This window comes from Cervus elaphus, chromosome 11 (genome assembly GCF_910594005.1).
Source record: "Cervus elaphus chromosome 11, mCerEla1.1, whole genome shotgun sequence".
Taxonomy (NCBI): Eukaryota; Metazoa; Chordata; class Mammalia; order Artiodactyla; family Cervidae; genus Cervus; species Cervus elaphus.
Window position 1 is genome coordinate 65,872,696 of NC_057825.1, and position 12,794 is coordinate 65,885,489.

General features: G+C 37.8%; 1 protein-coding gene across 2 annotated transcripts in view; it reads left to right on the forward strand.

The window, feature by feature from the left end:
* Window positions 1-12,794, forward strand: part of EFEMP1 (EGF containing fibulin extracellular matrix protein 1) — a 70,169-nt gene that overhangs the window by 38,466 nt on the left and 18,909 nt on the right. The window lies entirely within an intron of this gene.

Here is a 12,794-nt window from a genome sequence, read left to right on the forward strand (position 1 = left end):
AGCTTTAGGGAACAGTATTCCAATCCCTAAGAAAGGCAATCCCAAAGAATGCTCAAACTACCGCACAACTGCACTCATCTCACACACTAGTAAAGTAATGCTCAACATTCTCCAAGCCAGGCTTCAGCAATATGTGAACCGAGAACTTCCAGATGTTCAAGCTGGTTTTAGAAAAGGCAGAGGAACCAGAGATCAAATTGCCAACATCCGCTGGATCATCAAAAAAGCAAGAGAGTTCCAGAAAAACATCTATTTCTGCTTTATTGACTATGCCAAAGCCTTTGACTGTGTGGATCACAATAAACTGTGGAAAATTCTGAAAGAGATGGGAATACCAGACTACCTGACCTGCCTCTTGAGAAACCTGTATGCAGGTCAGGAAGCAACCGTTAGAACTGGACATGGAACAACAGACTGGTTCCAAATAGGAAAAGGAGTACGTCAAGGCTGTATATTGTCACCCTGCTTATTTAACTTATATGCAGAGTGCATCATGAGAAACGCTGGGCTGGAAGAAGCACAAGCTGGAATCAAGATTGCCGGAAGAAATATCAATAACCTCAGATATGCAGATGACACCACCCTTATGGCAGAAAGTGTAGAGGAATTAAAAAACCTCTTGATGAAAGTGAAAGAGGAGAGTGAAAAAGTTGGCTTAACGCTCAACATTCAGAAAACTAAGATCATGGCATCTGGTCCCATCACCTCATGGCAAATAGATGGGGAGACAGTGGAAACAGTGTCAGACTTTATTTTTGGGGGCTCCAAAATCACTGCAGATGATGACTGCAGCCATGAAATTAAAAGATGCTTACTCCTTGGAAGGAAAGTTATGACCAACCTAGATAGCATATTAAAAAGCAGAGACATTACTTTGCCAACAAAGGTCCGTCTAGTCAAGGCTATGGTTGTTCCAGTGGTCATGTATGGATGTGAGAGTTGGACTGTGAAGAAAGCTGAGTGCCAAAAAAATTGATGCTTTTGAACTGTGGTGTTGGAGAAGACTCTTGGGAGTCCCTTGGACTGCAAGGAGATCCAACCAGTCCATCCTGAAGGAGATCAGTCCTGGGTGTTCATTGGAAGGACTGATGCTGAAGCTGAAACTCCAATACTTTAGCCATCTCATGAGAAGAGTTGACTCATTGGAAAAGAGCCTGATGCTGGGAGGGGTTGGGGGCAGGAGGAGAAGGGGACGACAGAGGATGAGATGGCTGGATGGCATCACCGACTCGATGGGCATGAGTTTGATTAAACTCCGGGAGCTTGTGATGGACAGGGAGGCCTGGCATGCTATGATTCATGGGGTCGCAAAGAGTCGGACACCACTGAGCGACTGAACTGAACTGAACTGATCTTATTTTGTCCCCTATTGCCTTTAGGTACTCTTTGAACTAATAATCAGGAGTTATTTGAATGCTATTGCTTCACATCACTAAAAGTGTTTTAACACTGCGTAAGGGGATATCCCATAGTTTATGTAGGTCAAACACAATTTATCAGCAAATTAAATTCAAGTATGCATGATAATTCATGAATAATTTGGAGGAAATGGTAACTACAGTATCAGTTTGGAACAAAACAAAAAAGTCAAATCTTACTTGGTATGATGGCACATGAAACACTTGGGCACAAGCTGATAGTTGCTTGCATTTAACATTTTGAACACTGAATAATCTTCTGCCTTAATATGATAAAGCCTGCAGAGTCTTCCTTCCTGAAAAATTCTTAAAACTAACAAGGAATTTGTTAGTATACTGTATATATTTTGTTAGTATTTGTTAGTAAACTATATATACTATATATATAGTATATTATATAATATAGTACAGTATAGCATATAGTATATATTAGTATAATAACAAGTCTAGGATTTCTTTTTTTTTTTATTTAGTCTAGGATTTCTTAACTACTTCTTTGCTCAAGGAAGAAAGAATGAAAAATAAAACACTTAAGATGAGATCTTTCCTTGTTATATTTTGTCATAGAGCAAGTTTTTCAGATGTTAGAGGAAAAATTATAAAAGTATAAAAGTAAACATCACAATATATATTGTGTATATACAAAGATATATATATGTACACCATATGTCAAAAAGAGAAAGTATAGATATTCAATCTTATTGAATTCCTCACAACTTTCTACACTGGGGTATGCAGCACCTATTTTTCAGTGTTTTTTATCAAAATTTTCAAGTTTAAAGTTGAATGTATGATACAATGAACATTGATCACCCACCATCCAGATTCAGAAACTGTTACTATTTGCATGCAGTACCTTAACACCATCTTTAAACACGGATAACTGGTCAAATCCCACCCCTGCCCCTGCCACACATATACACACACACTACTGGGATTAAAGTTACACCAGTTCCATATTTCCAGTGATAGGAACCTCGTTATCTCTTAATACCTTAAAATGTTCAAGGACCACAATATTTTTTTCTTTCACTGAACTAAAATCTGCCTTCCTCAGATTTCTGCCTGTTTATTCTAGTTCTGCTCTTTGGAAAGACATAATCAAGATCTTTTCCTTCTTCTTTAAGCAGCCCTTCAAAATCCTCAAGTCACTCTCACAGCAGACTAGCTCAGATACAAATCTGATCTTATAAACTGGGTACAGTGTTGGGGGAAGATAAGGATGATGTAAGGAGAGGAGGGGCTATAGTCCTTTTTAAAGGCTGGCATTTCCCCCCCCTCAGGCTTTGATAAGTAACATTTTCATTTTCACTTAGTTTGAAATAGTCTTAAATTTCAATTTTGTTATTGTCTTTAAATCATGAGCTCTTTTGAAGTGTATGTCTTCTTTTCCAAAAGAGAGTGATTTTTCTGGTGTTGTCATCATTATTGCTGCTGTTTCTATCTTACTTGCCTTGCAGTTAGAGAATATATTGCAATTTTTGTAGTTTATTTAGACGTAAGACCAGCATATAGTTATTTTCCATTAATGCTTTCTCAATATTTGAAAAGGCTATATATTCTGTACAGTGTTCTATATATGTCAGTTCAAAGTTTTTATCCATGTTATTCATATTTTCTATTCATTTTTGCAAATGTGTGTTTATTCTTTTAGTTACTGGGAAAGATTGTTAAAATCTTTTACTGTATATAGACATTTGCCCTTTAGTTTGATTCATGTTTGCTTTATCTATATTGAGGCTATGTGATTAAATGCAGTTACATTTAGAATTTCTACATTTGTCTGGTGAACTAAACTTTTATCATGCAGTTCAGTTCAGTTCAGTCGCTCAGTCGTGTCCGACTCTTTGCGACCCCATGAATCACAGCACGCCAGGCCTCCCTGTCCATCACAAACTCCCGGAGTTTAATCAAACTCATGCCCATCGAGTCGGTGATGCCATCCAGCCATCTCATCCTCTGTCGTCCCCTTCTCCTCCTGCCCCCAACCCCTCCCAGCATCAGGCTCTTTTCCAATGAGTCAACTCTCCTCATGAGATGGCCAAAGTATTGGAGTTTCAGCTTCAGCATCAGTCCTTCCAATGAACACCCAGGACTGATCTCCTTCAGGATGGACTGGTTGGATCTCCTTGCAGTCCAAGGGACTCCCAAGAGTCTTCTCCAACACCACAGTTCAAAAGCATCAATTTTTTGGCACTCAGCTTTCTTCACAGTCCAACTCTCACATCCATACATGACCACTGGAACAACCATAGCCTTGACTAGACGGACCTTTGTTGGCAAAGTAATGTCTCTGCTTTTTAATATGCTATCTAGGTTGGTCATAACTTTCCTTCCAAGGAGTAAGCGTCTTTTAATTTCATGGCTGCAGTCACCATCTGCAGTGATTTTGGAGCCCCAAAAAATAAAGTCTGACATTGTTTCCACTGTCTCCCCATCTATTTGCCATGAGGTGATGGGACCAGATGCCATGATCTTAGTTTTCTGAATGTTGAGCTTTAAGCGAACATTTTTGCTCTCCTCTTTCACTTTCATCAAGAGGTTTTTTAGTTCCTCTTCACCTCCTGCCATAAGGGTGGTGTCATCTGCATATCTGAGGTTATTGATATTTCTTCCGGCAATCTTGATTCCAGCTTGTGCTTCTTCCAGCCCAGTGTTTCTCATGATGCACTCTGCATATAAGTTAAATAAGCAGGGTGACAATATACAGCCTTGACGTACTCCTTTTCCTATTTGGAACCAGTCTGTTGTTCCATGTCCAGTTCTAACTGTTGCTTCCTGACCTGCATATAGGTTTCTCAAGAGGCAGGTCAGGTGGTCTGATATTCCTATCTCTTTCAGAATTTTCCACAGTTTATTGGGATCCACACAGTCAAAGGCTTTGGCATCATCAATAAAGTAGAAGTAGATGCTTTTCTGGGACTCTCTTGCTTTTTCAGTGATCCAGTGGATGTTGGCAATTTGATCTCTGGTTCTTATGCCTTTTCTAAAACCAGCTTGAACATCTGGAAGTTCACGGTTCACATATTGCTGAAGCCTGGCTTGGAGAATGTTGAGCATTACTTTACTAGTGTGTGAGATGAGTGCAATATTATTTTTTATCCTTTCTAATCTTTTTTTCCTTAAAGTCAACTTTGTCTGATATTAATATTGCAAAGCCAACTTTTTTTGGCTAGTGTTTACATAGTATATTTTCCATCTTTTTCTTTAATCTACCTGTGTCCTTATATTTAAATCACTTCTCTTGAAACAGCATATTTGGGTTTTGTTTTAAGAACTTTTTGTTTTCATAACAGCATTTAATTCACTTACCTCTAATGTAATTATTGATAAGTTTAGGTTTAAGCTACCATTTTACTATTTGCCCTTTTTTTCATTCTGCATATTATTGTTTGTTTCTCTTTCCTTTCTTTTTTGCTTTCTAACTACAATGATGGACTATTTTGTATTATTCCATTCTCCCCTGTATTAGATTTGAGTTTTATACTCTTTTACTATTCCTTTAGTGCTTTCCCTAAGGAATACTTTAACATATACCCTTGACTTATCGAAGTCCAGAACAAATTGGTTTTATTTATTTGTTTTACCTCTTCCCAGACTATAGCAGGACTTTAAAATACTTAAACTCCATTTATATTCCTGCCAGCATATGCCCTTTATTCCCATGTATTTTAATTCTAATTTTTTATAAATCATGAAAGACTTTACTATTTTTATTTTATAAAGTCAGTATTCATTAAGATTTACACACATATTTATCCTTTCATTGCTTTTCATTGTGCTGAAATTTTGAATGAAAAACAAAAGGAAATTTAGTACAAATTTGGTGTCACACCCCTCACTCACTTCATCCTACCTATCCATTTGGAATTCAGAAAACTGTAAGGGCATTCAGGCATATGGGGAAACATTATGCAGAAGCATCATAAGTACAGTGTAATGAAATGGGTAGGAAAGTACACACAAGAACGGAACATGCTCTGAAGGCAAGAGGCACAAAGATATACTTTATTTTCAAAGTCTTAGGCAGTTAATGATTTGGAGAAGTATTGCCAAGTTACATTCAGCAAATTTAGTAGTATGCCTCAATTTAGTGGGCCCAAAAGCTGTTTATTGTTAAATGAACAACAAGTATAATGTAATTGCTCTCATACAATTAGGAGGTCTTCAAGCCATGCTTGTTATAATTGGCATTGCCATAGCCAGCGGCTTATGTGACCTCAAGTGATGACTGGGCTGAAGGAGTAAGCCAGGAATGTGTGTGCCTTGGGCTAGAGAGGCTGACTAATCTGGCCGTTAAGGCCTCAAGGACTGGGGCCAGGAGTCAAATCACAGTGCTCAGGGAAGGCATGGTGGACTCCTTTGAATGTACTCAGTCTCCAATCAGTTCATCACTCTCCAGTGGTGTGATCTGGAGCTGGAAATAGGAGGGAGGTGGGAGGGGCAAGATGAAGTAGTGGGGCACCAGAAAACACAATTGAAATATTAGTGCAAGTGTGGGAAAATCTCTCAGTCATGTCCAACTCTTTGTGACCCCATGGACATTGCCCACCGAACTCCTCTGTCCATGGAATTCTCCAGGCAAGAATACTGAAGTGGGTTGCCATTCCCTTCTCAGTCAAGGCAAAGGCATCCCCTAATAAGATGGGATCACAACTCCTCTGAAGGCCATTCAGTGTGAAGTAGGTCCTTGACATGTATGGGATGGGCTTGAACTTTCACACAGAATCCTTTATTCCTGGTATTGAGCCACCCTAGAACAAAGACTGACGGTGCTGCTTGTTTCAAAATAGTTTTACCTCCACTGTATTAATGATTGATTATAGATTAATGACTGATTGTAATACCATTCAAATACCAGGGTCATCTTTTCTCAAATATTTCTAATGGATTATTAAGTTTAAGAAGAAAAAAGAGAGTTTACCTGGATGTGACATATTCACAGAGATTCCAGAGAACACTCCTGACAATTAACAACCATTTATCAGTAGAAAATATATTTCCCTTAAGATTCTAAAAGCAATAAGCTTCACTTTGAAAGTGTGCAAAAAGAGCTAAAGAATGAGGATTAAGGTCTTTGAGTCCTTGTTTTGGCCTGATTGGTCCATTTGGTTTGTTTGTAGCAGAGATGAGTCACAAGTTGATCATTTATGTTTACCAGTTGATTTTCTCCCCCACATTCATGAATGTTAGATATGAATTCATGAGGTTAGGCATGAACCTCATGTCTAATCTCATCCAACATCTTGCAAATGAACACCTCTAGACAGAGGAAGCTAGGTGAGAGAAGGTCATCTGTAGTGCGAATCCGCTATCGGGGCTGACAAGGCAACTCCAAGCACACGTACCATGACTTTTCCACATGGTAATAGCACATTTCAAGGTTCTGTTAGAACACAGTGCAGTACCAAGGACTTCCAGTATAGTTGATTCACTACTCTTCTAAAACGAACAAATGAACTATCTGGGAAGCTAATATTTCTTGATTTTGGTGATATTTTTGTTTATCATTTAAAGCGCACCAAACTATTAACAATCTGTCTTGCCAGAACAGATAAGAATCTAGAACTATAAATCTACTGCTGGCCATCAACAAAGACAGTCCTCTTTTGTTACTCAATGTCAGTATTTATTTTCCCCACTAGAACTGCTTAGCTTGGGTGAATTCTAGCTGATAATTTCAGAAGGGTGAAAAGCTAACTAGAACTGGGCATCTGTCCCAGATAAATCTGATTCCAGTACTATTAAAGAAGCAGCAAGGGAAATAGAAAGTCTTTGACAAAAATTGTTGATAATTGGCTAAGAACTGGGGAGGGAAACGGAAGACTTGGAGAGCTATGAATGTTACTCCGATGGAGCAAAAAAATGCAAAGGAGGAATCAATGCCCTAATGATTAACAACCCTCTCTTTAATTCTAAGAAAAATTATATATTTATATTATATATAAGAAATATATATATATTTTTATATATGTATATATATACAGTAGAACTTCTACTATCCAGAAATCTTAAGAAATAAGTTTTTCTAGAGACCTAAATTACAGAAGCAAAAGAGAAATCTTTCTTGACTCTGAGACTTCTCTGTTCTGTGTTACCTTGAGCAGGTCACTTACCAACCTATATTTCAGTGGCATCCTCCTGCCTCATCCAAAGATTGTGGATAATGAGACCATTATTCCACAGGATTGTTATTAGGATGAAATCAGAGGCTTGTAGGTCTGTTTCCTAAACAAATAATAGATGTTTAAATACTATTAAATATTTACCTATTTTTACACCAGTTAATTTTAGAATTTTAACAAATTTGTATATGAAGTCATATAAAATATTACACATCTTATCTTTAATCAGATTTCAGGCAACATAATATAATGCCTTTATTACTCAGGCTATCACTATCAATAGTCATTAATGGATAAAACAGCAATAAAATAGCAATGCCTCAGCACTTGCTGAAATAGATGCTACCTTCCAGGATTGTATTGAAAATAAGATTAATATCCAAAATAAATATAAGATCTTCACCCAATGAATCTCTTTTCTTCAAACAGTTTCATAGATTAAGTAGAAAGTGTACTTTGCTGGGAACTAATTTATTATCCTGTCACTATAGAAAAAAAAGAAAGAAAAAAGTAGAAAAGAAAGAAAGGGGGAGGGAGGGAGGGACGAAAGCAGCCAGGAGTAAAGTAACTCCTCCTTACAGCAAATATGAATCTTGACCTTTTTCTCCTACTTCACTCCATTTATGAGGTTAAATTAGTATTGTCAGGGAAGACATAATAAGGTTTTAGATCCACAAAGATCATGAAATAGCAGCAACTTGAATTTAACCATTACCTTTTCTTTGCTATCAAATAATATTTACAGTGGCCCACTCAGAACTAGTAAAGATCTGGTTATTTTACTCTAAGGATTTATGGTCTGGAATTAAAAAGCTGTATTTTGAAAATTCTGAACTTTTAAAAATCTTTGCATATCGTTAAGGACAAACAGTCCATTTTACAGACAGAGAAACAGGAAAGGAATTGATGTCATGGCCCTAGATCACAGAGGCAGTGATAGAATAATAATTTCAGTCCCCTTATTCCTATTTCAGTGTATTCTCATCAAATACAACATCTGGTGAATGGTGGTTTATTCCAAAGTAGTTCTAAATTATTCCCTTAATGTAAAGCAGCACAAGAAAAGTATAAGTGGTAATATAGAACATTTAAGGTACACAAAGTCTTTGCCCATGAAAACACACTGAAGTAACTCCGTGTCGTGGTAAGTTATCAAATTATGGAAAGAACATTGCAAAGATTAAAATGTTGCATAAGAGAGAGAAAGCAGCATGAGTCAGGGGTTTGGGAAATATGAGTCATACTGAAGGGCAGGAGCCAAAAACATAGAGAATGAGGGCCTAAGCAGGGACTTAATGGACACCACAGAGATGTGGACACAGTTGCCTCTACTAACTCTGACAGAAAACCAAATATGCAGTTCTATAGACTGGGGATCAGTGCGATAAAGAGGCTAGGAGTGAGAGCTGAGCGAAGATCAGCTGGATTATTTAACGCAGTGATGATGCCAAAGTCAGCAAGAGAGAGACCTACAATGGTATAAATCACTGGAAGGGAGAGTGTGGGCACATTTTTGAAAAATGAGGGAATCACCAAATATTGCCATTAGCTATTCTTAATACATTAGAATGATGAAATGTGAGTTGATTTATGTGTCGTGATATTTTAGGAAGCACATTCTATTATTTTGTACTTTGGTAATGTTTACATTAGGCTGTGTCTACGTAGTTCAGAGCTGCTTCCTGTGGTGTTCAGTCTAAACTCTGATCACACCTTTGCTCTGTGCTCTGTGCCGTGCTCAGTCGTGTCCAGCTCTTTGCAGCCCCATGGAATGTAGCCCGCCAGGCTCCTCTGTCCATAGGGATTTTCCAGGCAAGAATACTGGAGAGGGTTGCCATTTCCTCCTCCAGGATATCTTCCCAAGCCAGGGATTGAACCCACATCTCTTGCATCTCCTGCATTGGCAGGTGGATTCTTTACCACTGTACCACCTGGGGAGCCCAATCACACATTTAAGGCCTTGAATTTTGCTCATGAGTTGAGTTACCATTTTATGAGCGCCTTTAACCAGGCACTGCACCAAACTCCTCATACACAGTACCTCCAGCCATGCTGACTCCAGCTGTTTGCCATTCTCATGCAAACCACTTCTATCTTATCAGCATTTTCTAATGTGATCTCCCTTCTGCTTAGAAATAGCCTCCTATTTCTTTTTCTTTTTAAATTTTTTTCACATGTGTTGTTTTATTTATTTTTGGCTGTGCTGGGTCTTCATTGCAGCACAGGCTTCTCTCTAGTTGCAGTGTGTGGGCTTCTCATTGCAGTGGCTCCTTTTGTTGTGGAGCACAGGCTTCAGGGTGTGTGAGCTTCAGCAGTCTGCAGCTTCTGGGCTCTAGAGCACAGGCTCAGTAGTTGTGGCACATGGGCTTATTTGCTTCATGGCATGTGAGATCTTCCCCTGACCAGGGACCAAAACCATATGTCTCCTGAATTGGCAGGCAGATTCTTTACCACTGAGCCACCAAGAAAACCCCTAGCCGCCTATTTCTGCCAGTCCACATACCTTACCTGTTTCAAAATGCAGCTCAAAATTCACCTCCTTGGGCCAGCCTTCCACCTCTGATGCTGCCTTTTTCTTTTCTAGCTTCTGTATTTCTCTACTCCGTTGCTTTATAGCCATTTCCATTTGCTGACATTTTGGTGTGTTTCTTACATTTTGCCTGTTACTCTGTCTTGTAAATGTTTAGTTCTGTGAGATAAAACACTGACCCTACTTTCTTTAAACCATAGGCATCCATTCTTAGCAAACAACCTTGATTCATTCTTCCATTTATTGTACAATTATGTTTTGAAAACCCATCATGTTTCATGGACTCTGTAAGGTTCTAGGAATACATTAAAAAAAAGTAATACAAAGACCTTGTCCTCAAAGAACTTGGTTTCAAGGCCCAAGAAACGTGATAACTGTCTACCTAAAGAACCTAGTGAGCTGAACTGTCAAAGATAACTTACAAATCGTTTAAAAGCAACACAAAAACTCCTCTCCCCAGAGTACTGTTTCCTAGATTATCAGGGAAACTGTGACTGACCTGAGTAGTTTCCCTTATGAATAAAGAATTGCTTTTGTGAGTAAGGTATTCCCACCACAGAGGACTTTTATAAACATACCTGGGAAAGCCAGGTCTGCTGGTGCATCTGCACAGAGATGGATATTCTGCTTTGAGTTTCTAGCATAGTAGTATATTTTAGATGCATACAAGTAGAAAAGATAAGCATAAAAGAGTTTAACAACGTAAAATGATTTTTGCATGATTTTGTATACATGTGTGAATAAACAATAACAAGATCTCAAAGAACAACTTTCAAATTAATAAAACCATGTTATTTAAATAAACCAACAAATTTACAGTCTTATTGAAGATAGTTCAGGAAAATCTGGTTTATCTACACATCCTTCAGCATTACATAACTTGCAAAGAGAAAAGGAGATAAATATTCTAAACCCTAGTCAGAAAAGCCATAAAGGAAAATTTAGTCTGTTCATTTACTAGCAGATGCAGCTCAAGGTGTAAGATGAAGCATCCATTCGACTCCTTTGAAATAATTTCTTAAAGGGGATTTCATACAATTGTGTTTTATTGAATTTCAGGGAGTTTTCCCATCTGAAAGAATTAAAACTAAAAGTGAATCCAGGTAAGTAGAAAGTATATTAAAAATATCACCAGTCAATCCTAGGTGAGGGAAATCCTGTTTCAGTTTTGTTTGTTATTGACAGAGAAAAGAATATAGTGGCAGTAGAAATGGTGGCATTTTATTTGCCTTTTGGGTTTTTTTTTATTGAATTACTTTAATTCACCTAATACTTTTATTAAATTATCCTTCTTAGAAGGTAAACAAACCTGGCTCTTAAAAAGGAACTGGTCCAGGGAGCACGACTTTTATGTATGAAACCTATTTAATGATATATTAATTCCACTGGAAATGTTAGCCTATTTATCAAAGAGAACTGAAGGGGACAAAAAAAAAAAAAAAAAGAATAGGAAGGAAATCACATCAGGAATGCAATGGGGTGGAGGCAGTTTGCAAAGGGATGTCTCAGAAAGAAAAGCCACAGTCACTGGTGAGGCCTCCTTTAGAAAATGCAGCAGCCAACCCAAGCCCTTGATCTTCTGCCAGCATGTACTGAGGAAACTTGCCACATCTGAATCTCACATTGCTGTATCTCTCAGGGCTGTTATCACTGCAAATGCTGGCAAATGTTCTTGACATAAAACAATAGGAATTCTGCTGTCATTTCTGTATTAGCGAGTCATAAAGCTCTGAAGAAACCCCAGTAGACATGTTTTCATCAAGTGCATATGAGAAAATAATAAAAGACACACCAAAAAAAGCAGATAATTTCAAAGAAAGATTGCCGTACCTTTGCATAGTACCTAGAAAGGACAGAGTTGTAATCACTGATTTGAAAATAGTAATAAAAATTTTCAAAACAGACATAAAAATAATAACAAAAATTTTGCCAGAACTTTAAACCCGGATAATAAGAATTATGTAAGTAGATGCTTTTATAGGTTATTATCCAATAAACAGCCAGGCACCCCTCGGGGATTCTTTATCTCCCCTCCCTCTTTCTCTTGGAAAGAATCCCTCTTGTCTTTTCCACACCCAGCTAACCAAAGCCGATATCTGAGGACAACTCTCTTATAACCTGAGCTTCCTACATTAATATACTGAGTAGTGTAAGTGCAGCAATTATGCTTGAAAATAAAGGAAGATGAAAGGCAATACACCTGGGGCAACTCTCTGAGCCTCTTAAAAGGAAGGCAGGATTTAGGAATAAATTCTAATTATTGATGGTTCATTTTCAGTACTGATTTTTGGCCCACTATTTCCTCCAAAGCACCTCCACGGGTCTACCACAGTGATGATTCAGACACCCCAAAACCTCTCTCAGTTTTTATGCAAAATCTGTCATCTAGGAATTACAAATTTTAGATATTTTTAAATGAAGCTTAGAGTCTTCAGTTGTTGAAGAATGCCAAAATTTCATAATCTTTTCATCTGTGCTATTTAACCTCATAAATATGAGAGATTCAAATGAATGCAAAGGTGATGTGGAGAAGGCAGAACTAAATTTCACTTATAAATTATTCCAATAGGAGTGCACACACACAAATCCACATCATGTTTTTCCCCAGACTTTAAGCTTTTTATTTTGTATTGGGGTAGAGCCGATTAACAATGTTGTGGTAGTTTCAGGTAAACAGTGAAGGGACTATGCCATGCATATTCATGTTGATCTCAAACTGAA